Below are 18,658 nucleotides of genomic sequence, written 5' to 3'. Positions count from 1 at the left end.
CCAGGATTGATTATGTTTGGATTACATATTGACTATCATCTTAATGATCCGGTATCTAAATTTATATTTTATGTCATTATCTTGGCGAGACGTGAGATATGTAGAGCCTGGAAGAATATAAATGCTCCTACTTTCATAGATTGCTTGAAACATATAATTTATACTAGTGAATCTGATATGGCATGTGACAGGAACAGTTACGGTAATGTTTGGGCAGCCTTGGTTGTATGGCGGAACAGATAGGGAATATTCCAATGATTTCACCTGGGCACTACTTGGCTAGTCCCTTCAATGCGATGCTGGTTTATATCACATTGCGAAGAGAAGTGGATTGCGGAAGTGGTGACTGCTTGAGGGTTTGAGCCTTTCCTTTTTCCGCATCGGTCTTAAACACCAGGGCTGGGACAGGATGACCGTTGAGGAGAGGTTACGGCCGCCCATCAGGATTGCCCTTATCTCTTGGTATATGAGGAATATTAAAAAAAAAAAAAAGAGAAAAAAAATATATATATGATTAGTGATCACCACCCTCCCAGCATCCTGGACATCCTGTCTTGGGTTTGTGGTTTGTGTAGGCTGGGACATGACATGGCCTTGCTTTGTAAATGGGGCATACTCATGTTAGTGGCCTGAGCGTTGTTTAGAGTGTGGTTGTGTCAGGTGAGGGCTTGGGGGTAGGTGAGTGCATTTGTTGTAGTTGGGGTGTGGATGCCATTCCCCCCATGTTACGTGAGTTGTTTGTGTACTCACCAGGCTCTCGGACTCCTTCGACTCCGTGTACTCCCACCGGCGGAAGCAGGGCCATCACCTTCTCCTACCAGGGATGGTAATGTACCGGTCTGCGGGGCAGCCCACCTCCTGTGATGTTACTCTGGGCATATTCCTCGTTCATTTTGTGCTTGACTGCCCTGCGCAGATCGTACCACCTGGCTTGACATTCATTCCTGGTCCTTCTGATGGGCGCAACAGCATTCACCCGATCGACGATCGTCTGCCACAGGCTAGTTTTTTGGGATATACTGGTCTGTCTGACAAATGTTCCAAACAGCTGTGGCTCGACTCTGATGATTTTGTTGACAAGGATGTCCAGCTCCTCCGTTGTGAACTTTGGATTCTTGTCTGTGGGCATGGTGTGGGGTGTGGGTGTGGATGGTTGTGGGTGTGTGGGTGTGAATGTGTAGGTGTGTGTGAATGTGTAGAGGGGGTCTGTGTGAAGGAGGTTGGGTGAAGGTGTGTGAGTTAAGGTGTTTGGGTGCAGTTGTGTGTATGTGATGTCTGTCAGCAGTGAGTCTGTTGCAAAGGCTCATGGTTTGTGATTGTGGGTCCTTTTTATTGGCCCATTTGTGGGTGTGGCTGTGTTTGAAATTTTGGTGGGTGTGTTATAAGAGGTGGTTGTGATTTTGGGCCTCTGTTTGACTGTTTGGATGTGCCAGGTCAGTCTTTTAGTTGTTTTTTGTCCTGTAGACGTGTTTTGTGGTGTTGTGAAAGTCGAATTGACGGTCCTTGTGCTGTTTTACAGTGTCCTGGTTCAGTACGAGTCTTTTTCGCATAGGTAAGGTGCGTCCATGGCTATGTTGTTGTACAGTGTTCACATGTGCAATGGTGTTGTACGACTCGTACATAAGCGATGCTGGGGTACGGTGTTGGGGTACGGTGCGTCCAAGTACGGGGCTGGGGTGGGGGGTATGGGGCGTACATACGCGGGTGCTGTGGTGTGGGTACGGCGCTTACATACGCGCGTGCTGGGGTACGGCGCGTACATGGGGGGGATGCTGGGGTACGGTGTTGGGGTACGGTGCGTCCGAGTACGGGGCTGGAGTAGGGGGTACGGCGCTTACATACGTGTGTGCTGGGGTGGGGGGGTACAGCGCGACCATACACGGGTGCTGAGTTACGGCGCGTACATGCGCGGGTGTTGGGTGGGGGTACGGTGCGTACATGCGCGGGTGCTGGGGTGGGGGGTACAGCGCGTACATACGAGGGTGCTGGGGTGGGGGGTATGGCGCGTACATGCACAGGTGCTGGGGTGGGGGGGTACGGCGCGTACATACGCGGGTACTGGGGTGGGGGGTACGGCGCTTACATATGCGGGTGCTGGGGTACGGCACGTACATGCCCGGGTGCTGGGGTGGGGGGGTACAACCCGTACATACGCGGGTGCTGGGGTACGGCGCATACAGGCACGGGTGCTGAGGTGGGGGGGTCCGGCGCATACATACGCGGGTGCTGGGGTACGACGCGTACATGCACGGGTGGGGTGGGGGGTCCGTACGACTCGTACCCCGGGCCCAAGTGTACCGGGGTAGTGGTCGTACAAAGTTCGCTCCGTACGGGACGTTTTCCATATGCTTGGGGAACGCCGGTACGGATCGGACTTGTGCGCTCGGACTTCAGTTTTACGACTCGTACATAAATCTGTCCGGGGACGTCTCGTAGACTTTTCCCAAGGCAATTCGTATGTAATTTAACGGTACGAATCGTACTTCGTCGTTTGTACGGGACTTGTACGACTCGTACGTAAAAAAATACGGATACGGGAAATATTTTTACCGGATTGGAATCGGCACCCTAGTGTGCTTTGTCCAGTGCAAAAAAGTGTTTTGAGTGCCTGGAGGAAGGCACTTCTTTGCTGAGCCAATTTGCTAAATAAGCAACCATGTCTGCACCCTAATCCCCCTGCAGCAAACCCATCACTCAAACGTTGTTCAGTCTGTTCTATCCTTCAGCATCATCCAGTTTACTTTTCAATATTAAAAGCAAATTAGAAAAGGCTGCCATCTTTATTTTCATTCCGGACATTCACGGTTGGATTTCTTCTAGCACTGATTTGTTTTGTGGAACCTTGTCCGCCAAGTTCCGTTGGTCCTGATGCAGGAGGCACACATTTATTACTACTGCATTGATATTAGCGTCTAGGGCTACCCTCAAGACCACTGAGGCATCTGTAATACTGTTGGGCTTGGATGATTTGCTGTTGGGCTTGTCCAGTGCCAGCTCTTTTTCTGGTGATTAGCTCCCTTCTACCACATGGGGCACCAGTGCTGTTTGGCTCTTTAGCCTAGCCGGGGTATCTCCATGTATTCTTCCCCACTGTCTGGAGCTCTTTTCACTGCACAGACAAGCCCAGCGGTTGTGAAATACGCGGGTGCCGTCTCCCAGGGTGGGGATGTCGGCGAAATTCTCAGTCCTTCTATTGTCCCTCAAAGCACCTCACACCGCAACTTGTTTTGTCCCCGGTGAATGCTAGGCCTTACAGTGTTGATTGTTGAAGTGAGATCCCTTTCCAGTGATCTCTCTTTGCCATGAGAGGGGATATAGCAGCATAGTAGGGTGACCAGACGTCCTGGATTTCCCCGGATGGTCGCGGTTTTTGGAGAAGTGTACCGGTGTCCTGACTTTTCTCCAAATTAAAAAAAATCCTGTTTTTTGTGTAATGCCTAGGTGAAGCAGAGAAATGTCCATTTTTTTTGTTTAGTGCATGAGTTGAGCATACGCACTGGTGTAAAATAGATGGGCGCATGCTCACTTTGCACTGCTGGAGAAGTTATGTCCTGACGTCACTCCGGTGAATGTTGTAGCAGGAAAGGAAAGCCATTAAAGAGAGACATATTGTCTCTGGATTTCCCTTTTCTTTCTACAAAGGCTAGCCATGAGTATTACCTTCTCTGCCATTTAAAGAGAGCGGGAGTGCGGACTGCAGCAGTATCAAGCAGCAGCCAAAAGTGAAAGACGCTTGGAGCGTAACCAACCTGTATCTCCCTGCCCCAGCCCTAACAGCACAAGTAAGTCAGGAGCTTGTCTCCACATCAGAGCTGCTCCAGCTAGTATCCTCCCAGCCTACAAATTAGCACAATACTTGCAACGTGAATATTTAAATAGCTTTGTGTCATTTTCTGTTTGTTGTTTACATGTGTTTTATCCTCCACCCCTCAAAAATACCAGACCTTTTTTAAATGTTCTCTTGAACACAAGTCAGAGCTGGAAGTAAGTGTGACAGAGGGGCTGGATTTGTGTGCTCAACTGAGTTCCTGGTCTTGGGTGGAATAGAAATCAAAGCTCACTTTTCGAGCGGCCTCCATTTTGGGACACCTTCTCAATGCTTTAAAATAAGGAAGTCATTTTTGATGCAGTTATCTTTCCATCCCCACGTTAAAGTGGTGGTCACGGGGAATAAACTTGCAGCTGGGAGACATCCATTACAACGCAGCCATTACAACGTAATGCCTTTACAACGCATCCATTAGAACACAGACACTATTACATCGCATGCCATTACAACGCACATACCTTTACAACGCATGCCATTACAATGCATGCTATTACAATACATGCCATTACAATGCATTGGTAAGTATCGTAAGGTAAGTATTTTATTACTCAGGTATTATAATTAATTATAGTTGTGGTAGTCTATTTTAATTAATACTCAGGTATTATAATTAATTATAGTTTATATTGTATACATATTGTTAGACCTGACATCCTTGGCGTGGGTTTTTCCCCTATCTTTTGCCTCTGCTGCATGGATTTTTGATGCTGTGCTGGATTTCGTTTTGCTGGTTTAGATGCTTTGGACACTCTGCCACTGCTAATCAGTGCCAGAGTGTAAGTGCTCCCTGTGTAAAATATCGTATCGATTGGATATACCTGATTGGCATATCTGTATCACCATGAAGTCCCTAGTAAAGTGCACTGTGTGTGCCAGGGCTGGTGATGACGGATGCTACTAGTGGGTCTGCAGCGCTGATTGCGCCACCCACCTGTGTAGCCCTAAAACAGTGTCTCAGGCCTGCCGCCGCAGGCCTGCCTGCAGTCCCCGGACTGCCATGTCCCCCTGGCCAGTGTCCACACTGGCCGGGCCTAACCCTTCCCTTTTCATACACGTCAGTCATCCCTATGGAAGGCCCAAGGTACCCCCCTGGGCAGGGTGCAGTGTATGTAGAAGGTAGAGCATGTACTAGTGCAGGTAACATGTTCTGGTAGTGAACACCGGCCATTTTGTGTGTTCACTACTGCAAGGCTATCTTGTTCCATAGGCTAACATGAGGGAGGCGGGTGCCAATGGCTATCCGCCTATCTTCTCATACGAACAAGATAAGACATGAGTGTTTGATATCCCTGAGCTCAGCATTTAATAACACATCTTTTAGGAGAGATTGTTTTTAAATCCTGAGTTGGAGAACAGTACTTTTTAGAGAGTAGCTGTTCTCTTGTCCGACCCTTCTGTGTGCCTGGGCGCGCTTGTGGATTGACTGTCTGGTTTGAGAGTGACAGGGGCTGGGGATCCCCCAGGAGGTTGGCTGAGTCAGCCCTCTGCTGAATGGCGACAATCGCAAGGAGAGTGGAGGGAGGAGATAGCACCTGGGATTGAATAGGGCTGTGCCTGCCTGCCACTCTGCTGGCTCCACCTCCTGCTGGGCGGCTGACGACCTTGCCCCTCGCTCTGAAAAGAATGTAGGAGCCAGGAAAACAAAGTGCTCCAGCAAACACCCAGAACTGGATCAGACCGGGCTCAGGACCCACTTGCACAAAGACTTCAAAGACTTCTAGGGGTATAAGTACAAGACCCCTGACAACAGATTTTTAGATTCGACCATCGAGAGGAACCTCTGCTGAAAGACGGACCGCTGAAGAACTAAAGGAAGATTGCCGTGCTGTGTGCTCTAAAGGCTGACCTGTTCTGGCGTACAACTGAAGCTAAGGAGAAGAAGGGGTCCTGCTGTGTGCTGACCCTATCCACTTGACCAAACAAGACTTTGCTGCGTGCTGTGTCTTCAACTGAATCTCCAAGGGCCTGAGAAGAGCTGGCCTCCTGTTTCGCAACCCAGGGATAGAAAGGTTGCCAAGAACTCAAGACTCTGCTGTGTCCCACCTGCGCTGCTGTGTGCCGCAGGGACCGTGGACTGTTCTACCAAGCTTCTCAACATCTGCCTGTGAGGTGGGCTGGCTGCTCTCTGTCTTGCTAGAGAGTACCACACCGAGCCGGGCCCGACACCGGTTGCCGCATCAAGAAGATCGACGTGCTCATCGGCACGTGCCTTGCCGCGACCCGGAGGCCTGAAGCAGATCGAGAGTCGTATATCCCTGCTCTACGAAGCCGCGCTGTGAGTGGCTGACTCCGGTGAGGTCGACATCGTCACTGGGGGCTCGTCGAGGGAGTTGTGGAATCCTTGCACCAAACAGCCCGAGGAGCGCTTGTATAACGAGCGCAGTGACACCGCCGAAGCAACGTAGCTGCCTAAAACATCGAGAGCCTACAAACTGATTCATTCTCAGTGAGTATCGAATCACTCAAGAGACTAGAGACTATCGTCTGACGGTCCCGACCAACTAAGAAAGCGACTATTGTGTAAACCTGTGATGCTTGATTTCAACTGCGGAAACTAGATAAAGATATATTATTTTTGATATAACTCACCTGTGTGGTCTAAGTTTGTGGTGTGCGGAGGAGGGGTCATTGTGGTGTCTACGTGCAAATACCTTACACATTGCCTTGGGGATAAGCCTGTCTGCTCGAGCTAAGCTACCTAGAGGGTGAGCAGGGGTTATCTACCGTGTGTGTCCCTGTACCCTGACTAGAAGCAAGGGTCCCTATTTGGTCTAAGGTGAATACCTCTGCCAACTAGAGACCCCCAGATCTAACATTGGTGGTCAGCGGTGCGGATTAGAACCAGTATTTTCACTTGACCTGCAGTGACTCTTTGTACATCACTAATCTAGTAAGCAGTTGCATCGCACGAAGTTTTTGCGAAGACTATTCTTGGAGGATCGACGAAGCATCATGTCTCTGAATGGAGTAGGTGAGGAGTCGGAATTGCAATTTGAAGTCGAAAAGTTGCTCACGTACAAGAAGGAGCACCTAAAGCAATTCTGCAAGCAGCTTGGATGCCCAGCGAAGGGCAGCGCCAACAGGACGGAGCTACAGAAAGCTCTAAGGGCCTGGTGGGAGGCCAAGAATGGCGCAACCGAGGAAACTACAGAAGGGGATGGCACACCGGAGCACGGATTTGGATCCGATGATCTGCCAGTGAATAGGCCAGCGTCTAGGGCTGGCAGCGCCCATTCCAGTAGGAGCCTCTCTCCAGAGGAGCTGGAGGAAAACCAAAGGGTTAGAGCCCATGAGATTGAACTTTTTAAGCTCAAAGCTCAAGCGGAAGAGAGGAAACTGCGCCTTGACAGTGAGAAAGAGGCGGAGGAGAGGAGGAATGCTCTTGCGTTAGAAGAGAAGAAACTCCAGTTGGCTCATGAGTTGAGCATGAGGGAGCTGGACATTAAAGCCAAACAGGCGGCGTCCAGTCCGAATGGTGGCAGCGCACAACCAGTACAGGCGGGTAAAGTATACATACCGAAAGATTTGGTGCAGAATTATCAGAGGGGTGAGGATATCTATGCGTGGTTTAGATCCTATGAGCTTGCCTTGAAGATGAATGAAGTGCCTGAGAAAAGTTGGGGAGCGGGTTTGTGGAAGCATTTTGAGGCCTCTGGGAGGGATGTCTTAGCACCCTTAGAAGCAGCAGGGACCTTAACCTACCCCACGATGAAGGAGGCCTTATGCCTCAGGTATGGGCTTACACCAGAACAGTACCGACAGAAGTTTAGGAACTTCAAGAAACTTGATTCGAGTACGTGGGTGGAGTGTGTGAGTATGTACACGCGTGCACTGGAAGGTTGGATAAAGGGCAGCTAAGTTACTGATTATGTGGGGTTGTGTCACTTGAATAGTTGGTAGCACTTGAGTAGTCTATGTGTTCCAGAGCTGCGCCAGCATCTTTTAGACAGCAAGTTAACTGATCCCAGCGAGCTTGCTAAAGAGGCAGACCGCTGGACTAGCACCAGGGTCAACAAAGGGGTGGTAAGTATGCCAGCCAAGGGTGGACAGGGTCCCCAGCAGAAAGGTGGGGAGGACAAGGGTAACAGTAAGGAGTTCTCTAAAGGGCCCCAAAACAGTTCCCAGGAGAAGGTGTCCCAAGCCCCCAAGCCGAAGAGGTCTTGGCCCCCTAAGGGCAACAGACCACCGCCTACTTGCTATGCTTGTAGGGAAGTGGGGCACATCGCCCCTAAATGTCCCAATAAACCCCCAGCACCAGCTGCTGCTCCAGTCCCAGGGTTAGCTAGTGTAGCTTTGGGAGGGGATTTGATTTCCAGTGGGGAAGCGGGATTAGCTATGATGACCCTTGTCTCTTTAGGAGACCAAGAGATGGTCCAGGATACCTTGATACCCGCTAACACTAAGAAATACGGGCAAAAGGTGACCATCAATGGGAGGGAGATAGAGGCTCTGAGAGACACCGGGGCTAGTGTGACATCTGTCAGGTGTCAATGGGTGTCTGAAGAGCAAGTAATTCCCAATGTGCTCCGCCCAGTAGTGGCAGCTGACACTTCAGTTCGCCTCTGCAAGATGGCGCGTGTTCCCTTTACATGGGGGGGAGTCTCTGGTACCTTGGAAGTCTGTGTCAGTGATGCCTTGCCGGTAGATTGTCTGTTGGGTAACGACCTGGAGAGTTCTCCATGGAAGGACGTAGAGCACAGAACTCACTTGGAGATGTTAGGACTGCCAGCGTGGATCTGTGTATCCACACGTGCCATGACAGCCAGTAAGGGTGGATTGGTAGAACTGGAGCCTGGAACGATGGCCCAGGAACCTGCCAGGAGGGGAAGGGGCAGAGGGCGCGGGAAACCGGCCCCCACTGTTCCCACGGTCCAGGAGGAAGCGGAACCTGAGGGGGATGCCCTGGAACCTACAGGGGAGCAGGTGGCCGAACTGGGGGAGTTGCCTGAGCTGACCCATTGGCAGCAAGAGGGCGGCCCCTCCAGGGAGGAATTCTGCCAGGCTCAGAAGGAGTGCCCTTCTCTCATTGGTGTGCGGCAGCAGGCTGCAGACCAGGCAGCAGGCCTAGGGTCCAAGGAACATTTGATTTACTGGGAAGATGACTTACTGTATAGTGAGCCTAAGTTCGCTGAGCCCGGTGCAGCCCGTGTGCTGGTGGTACCCGAGCGCTTCAGGAACTTCTTACTGGGTCTGGCTCACGACGTGCCTCTCGCAGGACATCTGGGGCAAGACAAGACCTATCACAGGCTTGTCACCCACTTCTACTGGCCCCAGATGAAGAAGCACGTCGGTACCTTTTGTAAGTCATGCCAAACCTGTCAAGCCAGTGGCAAGAGCGGAGGGAAGTGCGTGGCGCCCCTCCAGCCGTTTCCTGTAGTGAGCACCCCTTTCGAGCGGGTGGGCATTGATATCGTAGGGCCCCTGGATCCCAAGACCGCCTTAGGCAACAGGTTTATCCTGGTCTTGGTAGATCACGCCACTCGGTACCCAGAAGCAGTCCCTCTCAGGACAATCACAGCACCCGTGGTGGGCCGTGCATTGATGGGGATCTTTTCCCGTGTAGGGTTCCCTCGAGAGGTGGTCTCCGACCGGGTTACCAACTTCATCTCTAGGTATATGAAGTCTCTGTGGGAGGAGTGTGGAGTAACGTATAAGTTCACCACTCCTTACCACCCTCAAGGAAATGGATTGGTTGAAAGGTTCAACCGCACCCTGAAAGGTATGATTATGGGCCTAGCGGAGCCCATGAGACGGAAGTGGGACGTCTTGTTACCATGCCTGTTGTTTGCCTACAGGGAGGTGCCTCAGAAGTCCTTAGGGTTCAGCCCCTTTGAACTGCTGTATGGCCACCCTGTTAGAGGACCTCTCACACTGGTGAAGGAGGGGTGGGAGAAATCCCGTGGGAAAACCCCCCAGGATGTGTTCAGCTATGTGCTGGCCATCCGCAACCAAACGCAGCGCTTCAGGAAGCTCGCTCAGGAGAACCTAGAAGCCAGCCAGGAGGAGATGAAAAGATGGTACGACCAGAATACCACTCTGGTAGATTTTCATCCCGGGCAGAAAGTGTGGGTGATGGCGCCGGTGGAGCCTTGTGCGCTCCGCGACAAATGGACCGGGCCATATGAGGTGGTAGAGCGCAAGAGTGAGGTGACCTACCTGATCAACATGAAGACTCCTAGGCAGCCCCTTAGAGTCTTGCATGTGAACCGCCTCAAACCCCACTTCGAGAGGTCTGAAGTGACGATGCTCATGGCTACAGATGACGGTGCGTCCATGATGTGGACACTGGAGATAGCCTGCCTGTGAAACAGAAGTTTTACAGAGTAGCTGACAAGGTCAGGGCCAGCATCAAGGAAGAAGTTTCCAAGATGTTGGCGTTAGGGGTAATTGAGCCCTCTAGCAGTCCCTGGGCTAGCCCAGTGGTCCTCGTTCCCAAGAAATCTGCTACACCCGGTGGCCCGTCAGAACTTCGGTTTTGCGTGGACTACCGCAGGCTCAATGCGGTCACCAAGACTGACGCGCACCCCATCCCCAGAGCTGATGAGCTCGTGGATCGGTTAGGAGCTGCCCGGTACCTCAGCACCTTCGATTTGACTTCGGGGTACTGGCAGATTGCCTTAACTGACGGGGCAAAGGAGAGGTCGGCATTTTCAACACCAGAGGGGCACTTCCAGTTTCGAGTCATGCCCTTTGGATTGAAGAATGCCCCTGCCACCTTCCAGAGACTGGTCAACCGGGTACTGACCGGGCTGGAGCAATTCAGCGCCGCATACCTGGATGACATTGCTGTGTTCAGCTCCACTTGGGACGAACACTTGCAACACCTCTGTGAAGTGTTGAGGGCGCTGCAGAAGGCAGGCCTCACTATCAAGGCTAGTAAGTGCCAGATAGGGCAGGGATCAGTGGTGTATTTGGGACACCAGGTGGGGAGCGGCCAGGTGGCGCCCCTACAGGCGAAGATCGATACCATTCTGGCTTGGGAACCCCCCAAGACGCAGACAGAGGTGAGAGCCTTTCTAGGACTCACCGGGTATTACAGACGGTTCATCAAGGGATACGGCACCATTGTTGCCCCCTTGACGGAACTAACCTCTAGAAATCAGCCCAGGAAAGTGAATTGGACCGAGGCCTGTCAAACTGCTTTTGATGCCCTGAAAACTGCAATGTGCACAGCACCGGTGCTTAAGGCGCCTGACTTTTCGAGTGAGTTCGTAGTGCAGACAGACGCTTCAGAGCAAGGCGTGGGAGCAGTACTCTCACAGATGGACGACGAGGGCGGGGACCAACCCGTAGCTTTCATTAGTAGGAGGCTACTTCCCAGGGAACAGAGGTGGAGCGCTATTGAAAGGGAAGCATTTGCTGTGGTCTGGGCCCTGAAGAAGCTGAGGCCCTACCTGTTTGGGACTCACTTCCGTGTTCAGACCGACCACAGGCCCCTCAGATGGCTAATGCAGATGAGGGGTGAGAATCCAAAACTGTTGAGGTGGTCCATCTCCCTACAGGGAATGGACTTTACGGTGGAACACCGTCCCGGTACAGAGCACGCCAATGCTGATGGTCTGTCCAGGTTTTTCCGCCTTAGCGATGAGAACTCCCAAGAGGGTGGGTAGTTCTCCCCGCTTTCAGCTGGAGGGGACACGTGTTAGACCTGACATCCTTGGCGTGGGTTTTTCCCCTATCTTTTGCCTCTGCTGCATGGATTTTTGATGCTGTGCTGGATTTCGTTTTGCTGGTTTAGATGCTTTGGACACTCTGCCACTGCTAATCAGTGCCAGAGTGTAAGTGCTCCCTGTGTAAAATATCGTATCGATTGGATATACCTGATTGGCATATCTGTATCACCATGAAGTCCCTAGTAAAGTGCACTGTGTGTGCCAGGGCTGGTGATGACGGATGCTACTAGTGGGTCTGCAGCGCTGATTGCGCCACCCACCTGTGTAGCCCTAAAACAGTGTCTCAGGCCTGCCGCCGCAGGCCTGCCTGCAGTCCCCGGACTGCCATGTCCCCCTGGCCAGTGTCCACACTGGCCGGGCCTAACCCTTCCCTTTTCATACACGTCAGTCATCCCTATGGAAGGCCCAAGGTACCCCCCTGGGCAGGGTGCAGTGTATGTAGAAGGTAGAGCATGTACTAGTGCAGGTAACATGTTCTGGTAGTGAACACCGGCCATTTTGTGTGTTCACTACTGCAAGGCTATCTTGTTCCATAGGCTAACATGAGGGAGGCGGGTGCCAATGGCTATCCGCCTATCTTCTCATACGAACAAGATAAGACATGAGTGTTTGATATCCCTGAGCTCAGCATTTAATAACACATCTTTTAGGAGAGATTGTTTTTAAATCCTGAGTTGGAGAACAGTACTTTTTAGAGAGTAGCTGTTCTCTTGTCCGACCCTTCTGTGTGCCTGGGCGCGCTTGTGGATTGACTGTCTGGTTTGAGAGTGACAGGGGCTGGGGATCCCCTGGGAGGTTGGCTGAGTCAGCCCTCTGCTGAATGGCGACAATCGCAAGGAGAGTGGAGGGAGGAGATAGCACCTGGGATTGAATAGGGCTGTGCCTGCCTGCCACTCTGCTGGCTCCACCTCCTGCTGGGCGGCTGACGACCTTGCCCCTCGCTCTGAAAAGAATGTAGGAGCCAGGAAAACAAAGTGCTCCAGCAAACACCCAGAACTGGATCAGACCGGGCTCAGGACCCACTTGCACAAAGACTTCAAAGACTTCTAGGGGTATAAGTACAAGACCCCTGACAACAGATTTTTAGATTCGACCATCGAGAGGAACCTCTGCTGAAAGACGGACCGCTGAAGAACTAAAGGAAGATTGCCGTGCTGTGTGCTCTAAAGGCTGACCTGTTCTGGCGTACAACTGAAGCTAAGGAGAAGAAGGGGTCCAGCTGTGTGCTGACCCTATCCACTTGACCAAACAAGACTTTGCTGTGTGCTGTGTCTTCAACTGAATCTCCAAGGGCCTGAGAAGAGCTGGCCTCCTGTTTCGCAACCCAGGGATAGAAAGGTTGCCAAGAACTCAAGACTCTGCTGTGTCCCACCTGCGCTGCTGTGTGCCGCAGGGACCGTGGACTGTTCTACCAAGCTTCTCAACATCTGCCTGTGAGGTGGGCTGGCTGCTCTCTGTCTTGCTAGAGAGTACCACACCGAGCCGGGCCCGACACCGGTTGCCGCATCAAGAAGATCGACGTGCTCATCGGCACGTGCCTTGCCGCGACCCGGAGGCCTGAAGCAGATCGAGAGTCGTATTTCCCTGCTCTACGAAGCCGCGCTGTGAGTGGCTGACTCCGGTGAGGTCGACATCGTCACTGGGGGCTCGTCGAGGGAGTTGTGGAATCCTTGCACCGAACAGCCCGAGGAGCGCTTGTATAACGAGCGCAGTGACACCGCCGAAGCAACGTAGCTGCCTAAAACATCGAGAGCCTACAAACTGATTCATTCTCAGTGAGTATCGAATCACTCAAGAGACTAGAGACTATCGTCTGACGGTCCCGACCAACTAAGAAAGCGACTATTGTGTAAACCTGTGATGCTTGATTTCAACTGCGGAAACTAGATAAAGATATATTATTTTTGATATAACTCACCTGTGTGGTCTAAGTTTGTGGTGTGCGGAGGAGGGGTCATTGTGGTGTCTACGTGCAAATACCTTACACATTGCCTTGGGGATAAGCCTGTCTGCTCGAGCCAAGCTACCTAGAGGGTGAGCAGGGGTTATCTACCGTGTGTGTCCCTGTACCCTGACTAGAAGCAAGGGTCCCTATTTGGTCTAAGGTGAATACCTCTGCCAACTAGAGACCCCCAGATCTAACACATATTAAATAATTTAGAAAAATAGTTGTAAATAGCTTAATACTCAGGTATTAAAATGAATACAAGCGTATTAAAAACATATTTTATATTTTAGGTTTTGTGATATATTAATATTGTAAGGGCGATATATACTACGGCCCACGGTCCTATAGGCTTGCGCAATTATTTTAGCGAACTCCTTTGGCCTGTCGAGTTCATCCATGCGGTCCAGCTTATTAGCTACTTGGGACTGCATGGCATCGCCTTTGAGGTTGCCCATTACCATGGAAGCCACCACATCGAACACTCCCATAAGCCTCATTCCTAATTCAACAGCAGCCTCCGCTCCATGATTCTCTTGAACACGTTTAATGACGGAGGGTAGTACAGACATAGACGGTGTGCCAAAGCACTTCGAGTAGGTCGCGGCAAAGACCTTGCCCTAGTTCGTGCAATCAGCCATATCTGGGACCAAGTCTTTCGGCAAACTAATGGTGAGAATCCTGTGTTTCTCCACATGAGTGGTATGCGGAAAAACCGCCTCCAGTTGGTCAAATTTCTCAGCAAGCCAATAAGGAAAATCATCCTTACTTTGGGGGCGCTTGCCCATTACCGAATTAACCATAACAGGACTAATAACCACCGCATGGTGGTCCGTTGGTTGTCCCGCAACAGCAGGTGCCCCCACCTGCACGTTGCGTGACACGTACTGCACCAAAGCCCTATGAACTGTAATCAGGGCTGTGTGTAGCACCCGCAACTCAGCCACCGCCACCGTGAGATAACGGGGATGAGGCGTAAAGCCGGCCAGCACTGGCCATGTGGCCCCTGCAATAGACAAGCCGGTGCGACCGCATGGGGAAGGGCGCCATTAAACCAAATGGTATGCTGCCAGGCAGAGATAGGAATTTCTTGTGTCCTATACGGTGTATAGACCGCAGGTAGCTGCGTGGGAGTAAAGGAATGAAATGTATCATCGTCATCCACCGCCGGAAAAGTCACCGAAGAGTAAAACAACTCATAAGGGTAAGACGCATCAGCACTCACCACAAAAATAACAGCCATGCCAACATCTGGCACCCCATACGTCATCAAATGACGGCGCAGAGGTGTACGACTATGTGCGGCTATATCAACCGCCATAGGGACACACTAAAGAGTAACAACGATATCAACAGTAGCACTGGGGTTCAGTAAAAAATAACCTTTTTAATGATCAAGCTTGAAAGAACCTATTAGTCGAAACACAGGTAGGTTAAACCGTCACTCCCGTCAACCGGAAACCAGAGTGAGGGTGTTGTGGACTAATATAAGCACTACTAAGGCGTTTCAAATCAATAGACCAAACGTTAGGTGCGCCATGTTGCAGGGATTCTGCTTATGCACAGAACTATGCACATGAAACCAGGACCTCAGTGAATTGTGGTGTACCAAAAACTCACCTCAGAACCCAGAACCCCTTATCCGACCAGCATCAGTGTCCCATTCGTTATCCGAGTTTTATCTCGGCGGTCCCAATGTATAGACAACCCAGAACAAGCGACTTAGGGTATTCTCAGGAATGGTGGGAATCAGAAATACCTGTTCGTAATTATTCTCACATCAATCCACAACAGAATAAACAGAGACACAGTAAAGTTTAAAGAGTTTATTTTATAAACCTCGTGTCCTAAGATGCAGTACTTTGGATAACATAAGCAGACAAATGATTAAGATCAAAACCATCAGCATAGTTACAATACCATAGAAAATGAAAGGAGTAATCATAATAAAATGACAGTGGATGACAGCCACCTTCCTTTCGCTAGTAAACTAATATTATTATTATTATTACTAATAAAAGGTCTCTAGGCTTGAATGGGGAACCCCATACCGTAAAGATCAGCTTAGTGGAATCACATCACAGGATCAGCTAGACTCTGCTCCTGGGAAAGCTCTTCTTCCGAATGTGTCTAAAACATGTAGCCTGCAATATTAAAAGCACTCGACTTTCAGGTATTTGCAGCTGCGTGCGTGTTATGGCTAAATAGTGGGCCGATCAACCTGAACCCAACAACATGCACCGTCTAGCGACCCAGACTGTTTCTTTACACAATGTTCAGACCAAGGTCGCTGCTCACTGTTAGCGATGTGTACAACAGACCGGTCTCATGTGAAGCAAAGTCGAGCAAGCATTTCTCAATTAATAACATGTGACTACAGTGTCTTGTGCAAAAGCAGCAAAAGCGGCAAGAAGGCTTTCTAACATCTAACGCGGTTGTGCTAACTTAGCATTGTACGTATATAGATAGCAATCTTCACTACAACGCAATTACGTAAGAATCTAACATATCCCTTAACACATCGTTAATGAAGAACTGAAAAGCAGATGGGGCATTACACAGGCCAAATGGCATCACTAAATATTCATAGAGGCCAAATTTCATGCAAAAGGCCGTCTTCCATTCATCCCCCTCCTTGATCCTCACCACATGATATACTCCACATCGGTCTAAACTGGTGAAGATTTTAGCATTTTTGACCTGATCCAGTAGGTATGAGATCAATGGTAAAGTGTAGTGGTTAATAATAGTCACTTCATTAAGGGCCTTGTTATCGATAAAACATCTAAGAACCCCTTTCACATTTTGGGATGAAAAAAAGAGGCCAGGCGGCAGGGGAATGACAGGGCCGGGTAAACACGATTAGTAGAGTCTCATCTGGGTATTCACGTAAGTATGTATTCTCCTTTTCAGTTAACACATAAATTATGCTACATGGTATACAAGCACCAGCCACCGACTCTATTCTACAATCATAAGCTCTGTGAGGCGGAAGGATGGTGGCCTTTTCTTTATCAAAAATGTCCCTCAGGTTGAAATAACAGGTAGGTAAGTCAAGGGTACTAGAGTCTGTGATTATGGCCCCTTTCTTGAATCCCCTCCTTTCTTTTCACAGTTAGTAATGCAGACTTCAGAACTAAAAGATACTAGTGAATCAATTAGTGGGTTATGCTGGTGTAACCATGGAAGACCTAGGATGGCTTGAAACTGGGCAGATTGAATGAGGTCAAAGCATATGGTTCACTTAAGAGTTTCTTGAATAACAAGTATGATTTCTGCAGTAGCATGCGTTATGGGACCAGACTTAATGTGACTGCCATCTATAGTCTTAATCTCTTCCCAAGAATCTTTACAAACAAAAGGAATATTTTGACCTTTTGTCCAACTAAGATCCATGACATTTCTTGTGGCACCTGAATCGAGCATGACTTGCAAATTACAACAGAGGATCCCTTTGAAAAATGTGTTGTGAGACGATCAAACCTGACCCACCCGAAATCCTTGTCTCACCAGATTTCGGTCTTCAGAATTTTCAGAGTTTTCCGGACTGTTTCCTTTCCTTGGTTTCACAGAGCATTCTCTAAGAAAACGCCTCTGTTTGCCGTAGTACATACATTGTTTTTCATCATGCTATCTCTGTCTTTCTTCTTCAGTAAGAAGACATTGGTTCTGATTCCTCTCAATTTCTGGCTTTCTCTCCTTGTATACAATTGTTCATACCTCAGAGTGTCCCTTCTCCCTTTTTCTTTCATTTAGTCAATTATCTAATTTTACTACTAAATCTATGAGAGCATTGCATGACTCTGGAGGATCGAATATTTGGGTTAACAAGTCCTTCAGTTCATCTTTAAGGCCTCTATAAAATAATGCGCTATGCTTTTCTTCTGGCCATCCCGCTTCTGCTGCCAACCTATTGAAGTACCAATGTAAGTCATTAGATTCTTCGTTCCTTGTTTTGAATGTAATGATTCGGTATCTACAGCCTGCATAAAAGAATGCCTGTCAAATAATTTTCTTAATTCTTCTTTAAAAGCTGAATGATTAAACAGTAAAGATTATTAAGTTGTATAAGTGGAATGGACCAACTAGCTGCTGCACCACCCAAGTAGGAAAGTACAGATGCCCCTTTAGCTTGTTCGTTTGGGAAACAGGAGGCTTTGCACATAAAATTAAGCTGGCATTGGCTTATAAAGGTAGTAAATTTTGTAGGGTCTCCCATGAATCTTTCAGGAGGGGGCATTTGAATAGCAGGAGGAGTAGTTACATTAATTATGGGGGCACCTGTAATGGAGGATGATTGAAGTGGAAATTGACTCCCTGCACCCTTTGCTATATTCCCTACATGGCCTCATGCCCCGTTGTAAAGAATCCACTCGTAAGGACAAAACTTGGCCCTCCTTTTGAAGATTGTCAATCAACTGTGCTAGGTCTGCATGTGACACCTGGCTTTCTTCCATATTGTTCTGGTGGAAAGATTAAGCATGGGCTTCGCGGTCTGTCAAGCTCTTACCAGGATTTTCTCTGGAACAATATGCAAGATGGAAAAACTCCTGCCGTCCCCTATCCACCAATGCTGCCCAACAATGTCAAAGCACAATGTAAATAGAGGGAGAGGAGAGGAGAGGAGAGGGGAAGGGAAGTGAGAGAAACAATGTCCCAGGATGTCCCCTGGTCGAATGTTCATTTTAGGCAATCAGGAAATTCCTACATGAGGCAACAAAGAAGAAAGTGAGTTCTCGACATTAAATACTAATAAATTATGCAGAGAACAAAATGGCTGTGACACAAGTACCTGAATGTTTCCCCTCTTCCAATGGTTAAACACCAGTCCAAATACTGTATTGTAGTGTTTTATCTGCATAACTAAAAAGTACCAGTAACTGAAATACCCAAAACAACTCTGGTAGCGGAAAAAGAAAGAAAGAGTATGAAACACTCACCTAATTTAGAACTGGCTTATTCACAGAGGAAATCTGGAATCAAACTAATTATTACACCTGGGGTTAGCCTGGCCCTTCCTTTCTTTAGGACAAATAACATAAATATACTTCTGATTCCGGGGAACACAAAACATAAACTGAACAAGGCAGATCCCAAGAGAGGGAGGATCCTGCAGAGATAATTATTAATTATTTATGGCTGATATCATAGCTCAAAATTATGCGCATGAAGTTCTATTTACCGTAACTTTTCTTTTCTTGTTTTTTTTTG

This window comes from Triturus cristatus, chromosome 11, assembly GCF_964204655.1.
Source record: "Triturus cristatus chromosome 11, aTriCri1.1, whole genome shotgun sequence".
Lineage (NCBI taxonomy): Eukaryota > Metazoa > Chordata > Amphibia > Caudata > Salamandridae > Triturus > Triturus cristatus.
The sequence above is the reverse complement of the archived record's forward strand: the minus strand, read 5'-3'. Positions refer to the sequence as shown.